The sequence below is a fragment of the Cebus imitator genome, unplaced genomic scaffold (assembly GCF_001604975.1).
Source record: "Cebus imitator isolate Cc_AM_T3 unplaced genomic scaffold, Cebus_imitator-1.0 Scaffold453, whole genome shotgun sequence".
Classification (NCBI taxonomy): Eukaryota; Metazoa; Chordata; class Mammalia; order Primates; family Cebidae; genus Cebus; species Cebus imitator.
The window spans coordinates 535,893-553,308 of record NW_016107768.1 but is presented as its reverse complement, the minus strand read 5'-3'; positions in this window follow the sequence as shown (position 1 = coordinate 553,308).

Below are 17,416 nucleotides of genomic sequence, written 5' to 3'. Positions count from 1 at the left end.
CCGTCAAATACAATACAGAAGAATGAATGATCCCACTGCAGTCTAAAAGCACCCAGTCTCCGCATATGTTTGCTACTTTTGTCCTTCAAAAGGAAAATAATGTTATTGCCATTATTTTATTTTGTATTGTGCAAACTATTTCATTATTCCAAATATTTGGGTTTCAAAACCTCTGACTTCACTATCACTTTTTTCCTTGGCAAAATGACCACTATCAGATATTGTTTTGATTTGGAACATTAAAAAAATCAAATACAGGCCGGGTGCAGTGTAATCATGCCTGTAATCCCAGCACTTTGGGAGGCCAAGGGGGGAGGATCACAAAGTCAAGAGATCGAGACCATCCTGGTCAACATGGTGAAACCCTGTCTCTACTAAAAATACCAAAATTAGCTGGGTGTGGTGGCATGCACCCTGCAGTCCCAGCTACTCAGGAGGCTGAGGCAGAAAAATTGCTTGAACCTGGGAGGCAGAGGTTGTGGTGAACTGAGAACATACCACTGCACTCCAGCCTGGGCAACAATAGAGAAACCCCGTCTCAAAAAAAATAAAATACACAATTTCAGTCCTTAACATTGTCTGCTTAAACAAAAAAGTTGGGGGCGGGGGGTTCCTTTATGGGCCAGCAGCAGAAACTCTTCAAGAAACAGGAGCTGTGTAAGGGAGGCTTTCCACTTTTCTCCAGAAATGTTTACTCTCAATCTCATTTTGAAGAAAATATATTGCTTTATTGAATTAATGAGATAATATATATACAGAATACTTGACACAATTCTTGGCCTATAGTAAATTCCCACTACAGTCTATCCTACCTCCTCTTTCCTTGCCTTCTTCTGGAGCCAGTCTCCAGAGTAACTATTAGCACCGCCCCATCCACTGGGGAAGACGAAGTAGACCCAGGATGCCCAGCCTTGCTCTAATCCTATTTTGCTGTCTTCACTTCCTCCACTTTCACCAAGTAGTCCAGAGCCTCATGTGTAGCCAACACTTTACAAACAAGCACAGCTAATGTGAATATCATCGGCAAAATCACAAGCCTTAGAGGTTTGTGATTATAACAAAAATATCTCTCCGGAAGTAGAGGCCAACAACACTTGGGCACCTTAGCAGTGAATACTGGGAAATGAGAAAGGCCTTGGGGAAGGCAGAGATCACCTTAAGAGAGAAAGCTAAAACCAGACTTTACCTATTTCACATTTTTGTCTCTGGCCCCATTGACTTGGATGTTCTACACATCTTCCTATAATAAACATCTATGAGGAAACCACTTTAGAAAGTTAAACTGTTCATGGTTTCAACATCTATTGAAAAATGCATTCTGAAATAGAGCAAAAACAGGAGGCATGTCTCTAAATACATATATATATATATATATATATATATATATATATATGCATACAGAGAGAAAAACATATATTTATAATCAGGATGAGTTCCATGCCATAATTAGCTAAATATCTGGCTTATTTCACTTGGCAAATATAAGCTTTTAGCATCTAAAAATTCCATTTTAGAAGACAAGCATATTCACTTTATTACTGAATATCCAGTAATAGGATAATTGGAATGCTGTAAGCTCTGAAAGCAAACTGAAGCAAGGAAATACAATACTTGATGGGGCACTGTGCTCTGCAACAACTCAGAAGAGCTTTGAAATGCTGTCTTGGTTTTCAACAGCTATGCAATAACTCAAAAGGGTGTTTATTATTCCCTTTCTTCAGAGAGAGACAATCTGCAACAGAATTCACCAACAGGTTCAAAGTCAACTAATAAGTGAACAGCAGGTAGAAAGAGACACCAGGCTATTTTAAAAGCCATCACTTAAACCACCAGATTAAATGTGCAGGGGGGAAAATCATTCATTATCAAAGTCAGGATTTGTTCCCACAAAATCTGTTTAAAGAATTTCAAACATGTCTAACTGAAAACTGCATAGTTTAATACGGAATTAGGAAAATTCCATTTGCCAACCCAGTGTGACACTTTGCTATATCACAGACACCTCTGATGAAGGATGCCCAAATGAAAGCAAGCCCTCTTCTCTGCCATCACTATAGCCAAAACTATCCCTCTGGCAATTGTTTTAAACTCAATAAATGGGACTGCAAATTTTAGACCAAACTCGAAAGGCAAAAGTCATTTTAAGACTCTAGCCTATTTCTTACTCCCAATAATCCAATCACTCATCAAGGCCTATTAATCCTACATTCCAAATATTGTTTAATTGTCCTTTCACTTCATTGTAGCAGATATGAGGCTCTGTCCACACCCCCACTGCTGACCTCTGAGTCTACCTCTGCCGCAGTGGACAGTTCCAGTTGCACTATGGCAGTTTCCAACTCAAGCACCCATCTCTGCTGCTGCAGACTTGAAGGTTGTTCAACCTCTGCACAAAGCAGTCTGGAAGTACTGAGACCTGCAGAAGCAACCTTCAACCAATGAGGGATAGGAGTTGGTGGTTAAATATCCCAGCTTTCCCATCTCTCAGAGGAATCACTCTGAGCTGTGATTTGCAGAGTTCCCATGAGCATCCCCAGGGAACATAAACCCCAGTTGCCCACAGCAGCAGCCCACCCAGTAACACCTCCTTTACTGGCTTCCCTGCCTTTCCCTGCTCACTTGCCTTACTGCCTCGCTTGTGCTTCCTGGGATCACTTCCCAGATAAGCCACCTGCACTCAAGTCCTTGTTTCAGTGCCTGGGTTCAGGAGGACAGTCCAAGTTAGGATGGCTGCATAATAAGAATAAGGGGTTTTTTCAAGAGAATACGGTGTTCCAGGCACATCACCAAGCATTTTATGGGTATTATCTCATCTTTACCCTCCCAATTGTACATTAAACCATCTTCTATATGGAAAAAACAAAGCTTAGAGAGGTAAAGTAAATTGCCACAGTCACACAGCTAATACTAGATGGAACTGGAATTAAAATCAAGGTCTGTCTGAAACAGACTAAATCATACCACTGTATTCAAGTTTCGTTGCTGCTTTTCTGGGTTGCAGCACAAATCTCCTATCTGCTCTGTGTCCACTGCCTGTCCCCCTCCACTCCATCTTCCATACTACTGCCATAAAGATCTTTTTCTAAATGTCGGATCTTGTCACTCATGATTTTACATCACCTTTAGGTTAAAGTCCAAGTTCTCCCTTTGTGCCCTGCCTCCCTCCTCAGCCTCAATCCCACTGCTGCCTTCCCTCCCATGCCTCTCACACACCTGATGCTTCAGCTGGAAGAATTACTTTGTTTCACCTCTCATTTCTGATCCTTCCTCCTGGAGTGGCATTCTACTTCCTCTCCCACTCTCCCCACCCACACTTTCTCTTCTCTGACCCATTCCTCTTATCCTTCAAGACTGTTTAAGATTCACTTTACTAGGAAAGACTTCTATGCCCTGCCTTTCCCAACCCCCCTCCCGCCCCCCACACCCAACAACCAGGCAGGCCCTGACCCTCTGTGCAGCTTCAGCACAGAACAAACTGAAGACAATAGCTGCTTCGCTTGTCTATCTTCCCTACTGGCTCATGAAGTCAAGGACCGTCTGTGTCATTCAATTGAGTATCCCCAGCACCAGGTACACTGGCTGGTACATAATTAGGATTCAATTTTAAAAAGTGCTTGTTGAATGGAATGATTCCCTGAACCAAGCACAAAAGGTCATGGTTATACACCATAGCCAAGAGACTACATCCTCTTGTCACCTTATCTCCCCACAGGGGGTCTGAGCTAAACGAGGCTCCAAATCAGACGCAACCAATCGACTCAGCAACTTGTCCAGCCCAGCTAGTCTAGTGACTGGAGTGTTGGGAGGATGCAGGAGCAACATCAGCCCTGGCCAAGTCCAAGTCACCTCACCCACAGAAGGTCGAGACTTCCCCTTTTCCTGCCCTAATGCAGCAGGATCTTTTTAAACCCAACTTAAGAGAGGCCCAGAAGTTTCTGGGGTGTCTCATGTATCTAGAGATTGATATAATCTAGTCCATTTGGGTACATAAACCCACGTGGCAAGAATAACATAGATAATTGTCAAATTTCTACTTTGTTCTATGCAAACACAGCAAACCCTAAAGTTGATGAAAACATCAGATTGTTTTCTTTGTTAAGTGTTATTATTTTGTTATTTTATTTGGCCAAATTTTTCTTCCTATCAATTCTAGGAAAATAGCAGTAGAGGGGTGAGGATTTGCTTCTAATGAATGTCACTAGATCATCAAAGAAAGTGCTGGGCTATGAGGATGGGGGTAGAATCTCATTTTTATTCAGCAACTGACTTTCAGCCACCGTTTAACCTCGTTGTGATTCATTCTGCTTATCAGCCCAAAGTCCTTAATCACCACCCTCACTGAAGGTTGGAGAATGAACTAATGAAGATGCTTAAGTGCCTCCTGGAATGCTAAGGACTCAGTCAGCTAAAGAAATCCAATGTCGCCATTCAGTCCCTGGTATTCCTCTCTGTGTCTGTGGTGGCGCATCTCCCAAACTATGTCTACAAGCAAGAGCTAGTAAAAATCACATTCTATATCATTATAGATATTTTTTAAGTACTCATACGGAACTCTTAAGCATCTTTATTTTAAAAAAAAAAATCCTTCAATTCCTCAATTTTAGATTTTTGTTTTAAGTCAAATTCCTGAAAAACACAGTCTGGGATAGGGATTCTTGTGAAAATCATTCATTGAGGAAGCACTCACAGAAATAAAGAGAAGCAACCAGGCTCTGTGGCTTATGCCTGTAATCCCAGCACTTTGGGAGGCTGAAGCAAGAGGATTGCTTGAGGTCAGGAGTTCAAGACCAGCCTGGGCAACAGAGCAAGGCCCCTGTCTCTTGAGAGAGAGAGAGACAAGCAAGCATGATAGGGTAGGAGAAAAGCTCAACAAATGGTGGTCTTTATCAGCCTGGCCCCATCCAGAGCTCTGGAGCACAAATTGGTCATCCCTTGAGGTAAGAGGCCAGCTTTTTAATACCCCACATCAGCTACTGGCCTCTGGATGGGGGAGCAGTGGTATACTGCATTACTCCCATGACAAGAGGACTCCACGTTTGGTTAATGGCAATTTTCTCGAGAAAAGAGCCACCATGAGCCTTTTGCAGCCGGTGCTCTTAACAGCTAGGAAGGAGTACACAGGTTGTTTAGGTGCCTGCATGTGGGGAGGGCCCCAACGGAATCTAGTCTATCAGCGGTTTTCAAATCACAATCACCTGGAGGGACTATTAAAACACAGACTGCACTGGGCACAGTGGCTCACACCTGCAATCCCAGCAACTCAGGAGGCTGAGACAGGAGGATCGCTTTAGCCCAGGAGTTTGAGACCAGTCTAGGCAACAAAGTGAGACCCCATCTCTAAATACACACACACACACACACACACACACACACACACACACACACACACACACACACTGCTAGACCCCAGCCCAGAAGTTTCTGATATTATAGGTTTGGGATGGGATTCTTTAATTGACATGTCTAACAAGTTCCCCAGGTGATGCCAATATTGCTAATCCAGGGACCACACTTTGAGAACCACTGCACTATAAGAGATTGTGCAGTGCTGGGCCAAGATACACCTTCTGACCTGCTATGATTTGGTCAGGTTTTACCCAGCTATAAAATATAATCTTCAATCACTATCTTCAGAATGTTTGATTCTGTTGCTGGAAAGCGGTCCCATCCAGACCCTGAGAGGGACCTTGGATCTCACGCAAGAAAGAATTCAGGGTGAATCCATAAAGTGAAATCAAGTTTATTAAGAAAGAAAAGGAATAGGCCGGGTGCAGTGGCTCACACCTATAATCCAGCACTTTGGGAGACCGAGGCGGGTGGATCACCTGGGGTCAAGAGTTTGAAACCAGCCTAGCCAACATGATAAAAACCCATCTCTACTAAAAATACAAAAATTATCCAGACGCGGTGGCAGGCACCTGTAATCCCAGCTACTCAGGAGGCTGAGGCAGGAAAATGGCTTGAATCTGGGAGGCAGAAGTTGCAGTGAGCCGAGATTGCGCCATTGTACTCCAGCCTAGGCAACAAGACCAAAATTCAGTCTCAAAAGAAAGAAAGTAAAGAAATAAAGAATGGTAGATTGGTTGCTCCATAGGTACAGCAGCCCCAGGAGATGTTGGTTGGCTATTTTTAAGGTTATTTCTCGATAACATGCTAAACAAGGGGTGGATTATTCATGAGTTTTCCAGAAAAGGGGTGAGCAATTCCTGCCACTGAGAGTTCCTCTTCTCCCCTTTTCAGACCATATAGGGTAACTTCCTGACATTGTCATGGCATTTATAAACTGCCATGGCACATGGTGCTGGTGGGAGTGCCTGTTAGCACGCTAATGCATTATAATTAGGTTCTAATGAGCAGTGAGGACGACCAGAAGTCACTTTTATTGCCGTCTTGGTTTTGGTGGGTTTTGGCCAGCTTTTTTACTGCAACCTGTTGTATCAACAAGGTCTTTGTGACCTGTATCTTTTGCAGAACTCCTATCTCATCCTGTAACTTAGAATGCCTAACCTCCTGGGAATACAGCCCAGTAGGTCTCAGCTTTACTTGATCCAGCCCCTATTCAAGATGGAGTCACTCTGGTTCAAACTTCTCTGACAATTCTATGCTTGTCACAAACGCAAAGAGCAGGCATAAAACCCCTGAGTAGAGAGGGGGTAAAATGGTGAGTGTGGAGGTTACAGTTAAAAAGACAGGGCCCTTGTCTCATCTACCAAGGCATCATCAACACCGCTTCCTGCCTCCTCCCCTTTTCCCCCACATCCTCCTCATCACAGCACTCAGATAGGAGGTGCAGGAAGAGGCAAAGAGGGCATGGAGAAGTCCGCTGGTAAGCAGCCCATGCTGCATACAAATGGCCAGGCCCCCTCTGGAGTGCAAAGCACAGCTCTGAGTGGTACACCTTGTTGGGGGACACAGAGCAAGTGAGGCATGTTCAGAAAGGAAGGATTCAGAAATGAGGGGACCCAATGCAGTAATATTTTCTGAGGGAGACCTGGTAAACGATCCATAATGATGCAAGATATTCATCTTGCATCAGTATCTTGGGCTTTCTCTAGAGGTGGTAACTCCGTGTTGCTGGAAAGTTTCAAGCAAAGGCTAGACAATCAGCTGATGGAACGAGGTGGGAGTGGAGGGCATCTGGATTGAAGGTTGAATCAAGTGTCGCCTAAGTTTCTTCCCAAGCCTATTAGTTGATGACTTTAATGGTAATTTTAGGTGTCAGCTTGGATGGGCTAAGGGATGCCCACATAATAAAACATTATTCCTGGGTATATCTGTGAGGGTGTTTCTGGAAGAGATTAGTATTTGAATCAATAGACTGAGTAAAGATCTGCCCTTAACAATGTGGGTGGACATCATCCAATCCACTGAGGGGCTGAATGGAACAAGACTGTGGAGGAAAGGCAAGTTTCCTCTTATTGAGCTGGGACATCCATCTTCTCTTGCCCTAGAACATCAGAGTACCTGGTTCTTACACCAGTAGACACCTCCCTCACCCCATACTCCCACCTTGTTCTCAGGGCTTTGGTCACGAACTGAATTATGTGACCTGTTTTCCTGGTTCTTATCTTGGAAACAGCATATTGTGGAGTTTCTCAGCCTCCATAATCATATGAGCCGATTCCCACAATCAATTTCCTCATATACCTATATGGTTCTATGTATTCTGTTGGTTCCATTTCTCTGGAGAACCCTAACTAGTACAATGACTTTATGCAAATCATTGGTGCATTGTGTCCTCCATTCTCTAGATGTTCTTAGGATCCTGTCCTGCTTTACCTGATTCTCAAATGACAGAAAGTTTATCACTCTAGCTCTTATCCTAGCTGGCTTGTAAGAGCCCCTCAATTCCTTCCAACTTTCTGAAAAGAGCCAGAATAATTCCTGGTTCCCTGGTTGGATGCTTCGCTGATCTGGGAGACTAAGGCTGTTATTTTCTCCTTTTAGGTATAAAGCCCAAGTCTTGCCCCTGTGAAATTGCCTTTGGTATGTTGCAAGGTATTTTCAAAGCTACCTTGTCACTTCTAAAATATACCGCTCACAACAGCCCTAGGAGAGCAGATGAGGATGAGCGGCCCATCATACAGAGAGGGAAACTGAGATTTCGAGATTATCAGAAGCAGGTGGCTTCCCAGCCCCTTCCTAGGCCTTCCACCTTATCTCTTTCTTTAATGCTTATTAAATGGAGATATTTATCCATCATGCTTCTCCAGACTTATAAATTCACTGTAAATCATTTAAGAATTGAGTTGCCGGGGTTGTGTTTTGGCCAACCTCCCGCATTCATTCATCCCAGACTCATGTTCTAGAATACAAAGGCACTGTGATTCATTTCTACTCTTCAGCTTCACTAATCAGAGAAGCCCATTGCTCTTGCCACGCACTGGGTGATATAACGGAAATTTCTAGGCCGAGGGCATTAGATTCAGATGCAGCTAAAAAGAAATGTCAGGCAATCTGATTTACTGTAGCTGTGGAGATGTGGGGAGAAGAAAAGAAAAGCAAAACTAGGTTGTTTGTGCTCTCTCTTGCTCCTGAAGCTGTAGACACAGACAATTGCCATTTGCTTGACCAAATCATCCGTGTGGGAATTGCTAGGCTTAAGTAGTTACAACCAGACAAAAGGAATGTGCAGTCCCAGACGGTGCATGGGAAACCAATTTATAATAGGCTTCCAGCCCCCCATGAAATGTAACGAGATCCAGAAAATTATAATTTCCTGGATCTCTTAGAAAGAGTCCTGTGTGGCTGGCATTTTGGGAAGGGGGCCTCAGGCACATCAGGGTAGAGGGGAAGTTGGCTGCTTAACTGCCTTCCAAGGGGCAACTATCATAAATTGTGTTGCTTTTTGTTTGCTGAGTGGGCAGGCGAGTTTGGGGAAAGCTGAACTGCTGGGAGGAGGGAAGGGTGATTATCCTCCTCTGCCCTTTCCTCACACAGTGCTCTGCCATTCTTCAAAATAAATGTGAAATGAATATTTAAAGAATATAGGCTTAGGGGACTAAAATCTTACTTATAATGTTTTAGTTCTTTTATTTAAATATATCTACAATGAATATGACAAAACATTAATATTTGTCAATTCTGGTTAGTGGGCACACAAGTGTTTGTTATATATTTGCTTTTATTTTCAACTGCCACAAAATAGTTCTGCTTTGAAAGATCACGCCATTTATTATCTAGCCCAGGGCTTCCATAGGTCTTTATTTTGTAATATAACACTGCCCCCATTTTCTCCCCTACCTTCCTACCCCCAGCTGAGCACTGCTCTGGATAGGATAAAGATCAGTGTATAAGTGGTGACCATGATCACAGACTGAAGATATCTTGATCACATGGATATCCTCATCAGAGAGAAGCATATGAGGGTCTGGAATGACAGATGATGCCTCCAAAAGCCCGTCTCTTCTCCAGAGACCACCTCAGTGTCAGTGCCACCATTCCCATTGAGCTGATGTGAAGAGTACAAGGCAGTGTTTATGCACCGGGCTTGGCACTAGGCCAGGATCTGTCTCTAAGAGGGCACTGACAACATAAATGAGCATCCTCCCTGGCACTGCTTGTAGGCACCTCTTTAAGGATGTTGACTATATGATGTTCACAAACAGTCTAATATGGCCATGCTCCTGTGAGTAAACATGATCTCTTCATTTTGAAAGGCCTTATCCTTTCAACCACCAAATATCTAAGGAAGAGACAGAAAAGAGGAATTCAGATGATGGTTGATATGGTTAGGCTTTGTGTCCCCATTCAAATTTCATCTTGAATTGTAATCCCTAGGCGTTGAGGTGACTGGATGGTTTCCCCCATGCAGTTCTTGTGATAGTGAGTGAGTTCTCATGAGATCTGATGGTCTTGTAAGGGGATCTTCCCCTTTCACTTTCCACAAACTCTGGCCTGCTGCCATGTAAGCCGTGCCCGCTTCCCCTCACAGCCATGATTGTAAGTTTCTTGAGGCTTCCCCAGGCATGCAGAACTGTGAGTCAATTAAACCTCTTTTCTTTATAAATTACCCAGTCTCGGGTAGTTTCTTTGTGGCAAAGAAACTGTGACAATGGACTAATACAGTGGCCTTTGGGTAGATCGGAGAGGCGATAGTTCTCAGTCTGTTAGGTCTGGACATAAAAGATCTGGATAGGCTTGCAGTAACCCTGAGGAGATGGAAGGTTAAAGCAGTGTTTCTCAAAGCGTGATCATTGGACTTCTGGAGATTCTTTCGAATCTTCTGGAAGGTCCACTAGGATAAAACAATTTGCATAATAATACTAAGATGTTATTTGTGTTTTTCACTGGGTTGACATTTGCTCTGTTGATACAAACGAAACAGTGGGTGAAACTACTGGTGCCCCAGCACTAACCGAGATAAGAGCACCACACTACTAATCATTGAATTTCTTGCACTTACAGAAAAAATGAACTTAAGAATGACCTTGATGAATCAGCAATAAGTATTACTTTCATTAAATCTCAACCATTGAGAGTATGTCTTTTAACATTCTGTGTGACAAAATGGACAGTATGCAGAGAATATTTTTGCTGTGTTCGGAAGCACTATGGTTGTCTCAAGGAAAAGCACTTAGCCCAGCTGGGCGTAGTGGCTCACATCTGTAATCCTAACACTCTGGGAGGTTGAGGTAGGAGGATGACTTGAGCTAGGAGTTCAAGACCAGCCTGGGTAACATAGTGAAACCCAATCTCAAAAAGAAAGAAAGAGAGAAAGAAAGGTGGGGAGGGAGGGCGAGAAAGAGAGAAGGAAAGAAAGAAAAAGCAGAGTTCTCTGCTGGTGATGATACTAACAAATGTGAATGTTTCAAAATTTAGTTGATCTACATGACTCAGTCAATCAATATTTTCCAGTGGATGATGTAGCAAAGTCATGTATAGGTAAACGATCTGTTTAAAGTGCAAGACAGACCAATACAACAAGAGATGAAAAGTTCATTGATACGATTTCAGATTTCAGGGCCACTAACCTCTAAAATACTACCACTTGTAAAGTTTTGGTATAGAGGATCACAAAAAAAGCCATGATTAAATGAAAGGCTAGTAAAATATTCTTCCCTTTTCCAACGACATATCTATATGATACTGGATTTTCTTCATATACTTGAACAAAACAACATATTGCAACAGCTTGAATACAGGAGCAATTATGAGAATCCAATTATCTTCTATTCGGCCAGACATTAAAGAAATTTGCAAAAATTTAAAATGCCCCTTTCTCGTAAAATTGTTTTGAAAATATACTTTTTTATAGTGATTATATTATTTTGTTAATATGCATTGGGTTCATCATTATTTTAAATTCATTAATATTTTTGAGAATCTCAGTTTTAATTTTAATAACAGTAAATATATATAGATATAACCTTCATAAACAAAAGTCTTTTGGGGTTCTCAGTAATTTTCAAGAGTGTTACAGACCAAGAAATTTGAGAACTACTGAAGTACAGCATTATGTGAAAATTAATAAATTTTATATATAAAGCATGTGTCTTATAAAAACTGCCTAGTTATAATATTAATAGCCAATATATATTTACTATGTGCAAGCACTACTATACGTGTTCATTTAACCCTCACAATACCTCTGTGAGGTAAGTATAATTATGTTTTTAAAGATGTGAAAAGTGAGGCACAGAGAGGTTAAGTAACCTGCCCAAAGTTAAACAGCTAGTAACTGGTAGAGTTAGGATTTGAACCCAAGTAGTTTGGCTCCAAAGTCTGGGTTCCCAATGCTTATATTGTCAGTACCTGTTGATGTTGATGTTAGTCATGGTTAGTAATGGTTGTAAACTAGATTCTACAGTTTCACATGCTATATTTATTTCCCTCTTATTATTTTAGGCCTCTTTATAAGGTGCTATTTAATATTCCAAATTAGTCTCAAATCTGCCATGGGATATTAGGGGACTGGAATAAGGGATGGTATTAATGGAGAAAGCAGTACTACCTCCCATATTTGTGATGGAAACAGAAATTCAAAAAAAGCTCAAAAGAATAAGGGCTGAAAAGTCCAGCTGTCCTTCCTCATGCAGAGATTTTACATCTACAGTCAATCTTAGGGGATTCATATTACCTTTGTTAAGGAAGTTGGCACCTTCCCTAAATGTGGACCCCAGCCCTCAAGAAAATGGCAATCTAATTGAAGGGGATAAAACAAACATATGAAATAACAGCTAGAACAGATGACAGTAGCTAATTAAGTGCTAAATTAATATGAAACCAGATTGAACTTTTAAAAAAATTCTCTTAGATGATTCAGAAAATACTTTGGAGTCTACAGTGCCTCTAGGTCATAATTAAGAACAGTAATTATTATTTTACTCCTGATGTCACAGAATTCTGAGTTAAACTCTTTCACATCTCAATTTGGCAAGTTTTTTCTCCTGGTAACCCTGGATTTGGTTCTCAGTTCTCTCCTACGCCCACAGAGAGTGCTTTTTTCAAAATGAACTTTGCTGGGTTGCCATCAGCTACCAGGCCTGCACTAAGGGATGCTTTTTCTGTGCGTCACTGGGATATTGTTGAGGACCTTTGTTACAACCCACGAAGCTCCTTTTATGGGTGATGCCTGTCAGGTACTGGTACCAACAATGATTAGACTTCTAGAAGCTACTGGCCTATCTTACTTTCATGCACATCATAAATGTTATATGTAACAAGGTTTCTTTTCCCGTTTTGATATATAGATGTTTAGAGCCAAGTTGTGGCTAACCTGTTGCAGGTGGCCTTTTTAGTATATATTTCTATTTTGATCTTACTCTTGGCTCATTTTTAAGTTATATTCTTTCTTCTTTTGTACCTCATTGTAATTTTGCTATTTTATATTTTACTTATCCTTGAAACCCAGCTTCAATTCTTGCAGGAATAAGGTGGGTTATAGATAACTGTTTCTTCTGCTACCAATATGGACTTGTGCAAGACCTTCAAATCTCTGGGCTTCTTAAATGCTCACCTCTAGAGTGCCTTTCAGCTCGAACATGTTATGATTCTTAATAGTGGATATATCAGAATTACGGTTAACAGGATCTTTTAGGGCAAGGTTAACAAACTGAAATGTGCACTAAACATGTACAGTATTAGCTATGATCCTTCTTAGATGTTACCAATCAACAGGTATTTTGGAAACAGATGCAAAGAGTGGAGAGTAGAAACATTGCCTTCACAATACTTCCCTCTCGTCTTTATTTGCAGCGAAGACATTTTTGCAATGCCTTGTTGAGCACCTACTTTGTGTAAGGCAGAATGCCAGGAGCAGAAATGGCAAATAGAATATGCAAGATCTGGTCCCTGCACTTGAGAAGCTTAGTGAGGAAGGGAAACACTGAGGAAGCGTGTACAAGAGAAGGAGGGGTGGGAAAGGGGAGAAATGCTAAACGAGGGCTGAGATTAAAGGGCCAAACTCCTTAGCTCTTATAACTAAAACACAATCAGCCTCGATCAGAGGAGAGGCACTGAAGCCAGGGAGTCCCTCGGCTGATGGTGCTGTGGCAGCAGCAGAAGATGGGACCTAAGACCCAAGGGGAAGAAGATGGCTCACCCTGCTGCTGGTGTCAGGGCTCTGCTCATGTTCATCCATAATAATAAGCATTTCACACGTGAGTTCACTTGTCTTTCCAGGCTCTGCCAAGTTTATGTGCCAGATGGCACTTGCCTCCCACATCTGATTTGCTGTAGGGCAGGCCAGCTGTGCCTCAGCCCAGGGCAGGCCCACATCTGGCAGCCAGTTGGTAAAATTCTCTCCATATGACACTTGTGTCCTCATATCATATTCCCCAGAGCAATTCTCTATCTGTCAACTTTTTTTTATGTTTTTCTCTTCTTGGCTTATTCCTATGACTATTGTTGACTATCTGTTGGCAACGGATCTGCTTAAGCACCTTTATGTCAGAAAAAAGACTCTCACTGTGAAATGTCAATAATGCTACTACCATATTCTGTAGTAAAAATACTCATGGATAAAGTAAAGTGACAGACATGGGTGGCTGCATACCCAAGAATTATTTCTGCCTTTTTCCTGTGTTTGTAAGGATGACTTTACTCAGAGAGGCAACTCGCTCCTGGGAGGACCTCAACCCCCCAACCCCAAAGGATGTGAAGGGATTGCTCTAATGTGACTTCATTTCCCTTTCTAGTAATTGGTTTGAGGATGTGAGGATGACCAGGACTGGCCACTGATACATAAGTGAAAGTCTCCTATGGGGACTCTAGAAATAATTTTGCTCTCTACAAAAAGAGAGAGAGATAATCCAAGAAAAATAAAAACATGCACATACACAAAGACTTGTCCCTGAGTGTCCGGAGCAGCCTTACTCATTCCAGCCTATATTAGTTCATTTTCATACTGCTATGATGAAATACTGGAGACTAAGTAATTCGTAAAGAAAAAGAGGTTTAATGGACTCACAGTTCCACATGGCTGGGGAGGCCTCACAATCTTGGTAGAAGGTGAAGGAGGAGCAAAGGCGCATCTTACATGACAGCAGGCAAGAGAGTGTGTGCAGGGGAACTGCCCTTTATAGAACCATCAGATCTTGTGAGACTTATTTACTATCAGGAGAACGGCATGGGAAAACCTGCCCCCATGATTCAATTGCTTCCCATCAAGTACCTCTCATGACACATGGGGTTTATGGGAGCTGCAATTCAAGATGAGATTTGGGTGGGGTCACAGCTAAACCATATCACAGCCCTAAACTGGAAACAACTCAGATGTCTGCCTACAGATGAACTGATGAAAAAATGGTGGTATATTCAAACAGTAGACTACTACTCAGCCAGAAAAGGTGTGAACCTCTGACACATGCAACCACACAGATGAGTCTCAGAATTAGCATGCAGCACCTGAGTCCACACTTTGTGTCCCATTTTTTTTTTTTTTTTTTTGAGACAGATTCTTGCTCTGTCACCCAGGCTAGAGTGCAGTGGCATGATCTCGGCTCACCACAACTTCCACCTCCCAGGTTCAAGCGATTATCCACCCTCAGCCCCCTGAATAGCAGGGATTACAGGCACATGGCACCATGCCCAGCTAATTTTTGTAATTTTAGTAGAGATGGGGTTTCATCATGTTGGTCAGGCTGGTCTGCAAACTCCTGACCTCATAATCCACCCGCCTTGACCTCCCAAAGTGCTGGGATTATCGTTTGTGTCACATTTCTATGAAGACTTAGAAAATATCAATTTAATCCATAGTGATAGAAGGCAGATCACTAGTTGCTGGGAGATGGTGGGGAGATTGACTGGAAAAGGGCTCAAAAGAACTTCTTGGGGTGGTGGAAGTCTTCTGTATCTTGATTGGAATGGACAATATACAGATGTACACATTTGTCAAAACTTATCTGGCCATATACTCAAAATAGGTGCACTTTGTTCTATGAAATTCTATTGCAATAAACTTGAAATGGAATAAAAGAAGTAATGAGAAAGCTTGTACCTTCTTCCTGCATGAATATTGTTGTACACAGAGGCATGCTTAGAGCTGAGGCAACCATCTTGCAGCCACAAGATGATAAACCCGCAGTTCCCAAAACATGCACTGAGGCACCCTGGAATGCTACAGTGAACTCCAGAGGCATCACAATTTAAAAAACACAGATAATCAACATAGCAAGCATCACAAAAACTGCTAGGACCAGACAGTTCATATTTTCAACATTAGATTGCACTACATTCCTTTTGATAATATCATATCTTTATGAATTGGGGTTTTCAGCAGTTGTGGTTTTTTTAAAGCACTGTACAAAAATGAAACTGCAATGTGAGTTGAGGATAGCAATAAGGTTCGAGAAGTTGCACAGCGCCCATCAGGATCATGGATCCCATTAGTGAGTAATTGTAGTTATTTACCAATGAAATGAAAATACTTTGTCTTTCAATGTATGTGTATTTTTTTTCAAATAGCTACTAGATTACTAGGACATGCATATTTATTAAATTGTTTGGATCTATTAATAATTACCCAACAAAAACATTTTAGGTGTTTATTTTGGCCTAGTGGCACCATTAGAGAAAAAAACACACTGAGACACTAAGGGTACCGTGAACCAGAAAGTTTGGGAACCTCTGTAATAAACCTAAGAGTAAAAAGCTTAATGAGTACAAATATGCAGTTAGATAGAAAAAATAAGTTCTAATCTTTGATAGCAGAGTGGGGGGCTGTAGTTAACAACGATGTATTCTATTTAAAAATAGCTATAAGAGAGGACTTGAAATGTTCCCAACACATAGAAATGATAAATAGTGGAGGTGATAGATGCCCCAAATACCCGACTTGATCATTACACAGTCTATGCATGTGACAAAATATCACATAAACCCCATTAATATATACAAATATGTGTATCAATAAACATTTTTGTTTAAGTCAATATGCTAAGGAATGGCTGAGCAGATAAAAAGAGCTGGGGTCTTTGGTAATATCACTGCCTTGCCACACACACATACAATGAAACACCCACCTCCAAAGTTTATGTGAGATACATAAATGTCAACACAGTAACTGTCTTTATGGCCTAAGCCACTATGATAAGACTAAAAAGTCAAACAAATAAATAGGAAGAATCATATGCATACCCCACATCCTGACTTTCCTCCTTGGAAGTAAGGCATGTATCCTTGGAGTTCCTTCTCTATGCATCTGATGCAAATAGTTATCATCTCTAAGTGTGTTTATAACATAAATGTAACAGTTTTATAACTTGATTTTTTCACTTGTGCCTTAAAGAGTTTTTGAAACTGCTGCTTATATCGCACTGTGTGAATGTGCCATTCCATTACAGATGAATATTCAGGCAATATCCAATTTTTAAGATAAGCATCATTGTGGTGAATATCCTTGTAAACGTTTCTGATGCAACATGCCAGCATTTCTATAGCTATAGAGATGCCTTGGAGTGATGATTCAAAGAATGTACAAATTTTAAATTTTGAAAGATGCGGATAGGCTGAACCAATTCAGCAGCGAGTGAGAGTACCACTTTCGCCATGCCCTTGTTAAAGCAATCATGGTGGATGGCTCCTTACCCAGGTGATAAGGATAAGCCTATTCCCCTTTCCAGAAATGAGTTTAGGAAAAGAAATGTGACCCAATTCTGGGCTAATGAACCATGAAGAAAAATGTGCCTGGGGAAACTTCTAGAAAGGTTTCCTTATTCCTAAAAGAGTCGCAAGAAAAAAGATCTGCTCTTCTCGTGAAACTCTTCAGGACTGGATATGGTATCTCGAACTGCCTTAACCCTTTTGTCACTCTAAGAGTTACAGCCTTAGGATGAAGTTTGGAGCAAAAAAGAAAGAAGGGCCAAGCGCAGTGACATGCCTGTAATTCCAGTACTTTGGAAGCCTGAGGTGGGTGGATCACAAAGTCAGGAGTTCAAGATCAGCCTGGCCAAGATGGTGAAACCCTGTCTCTACT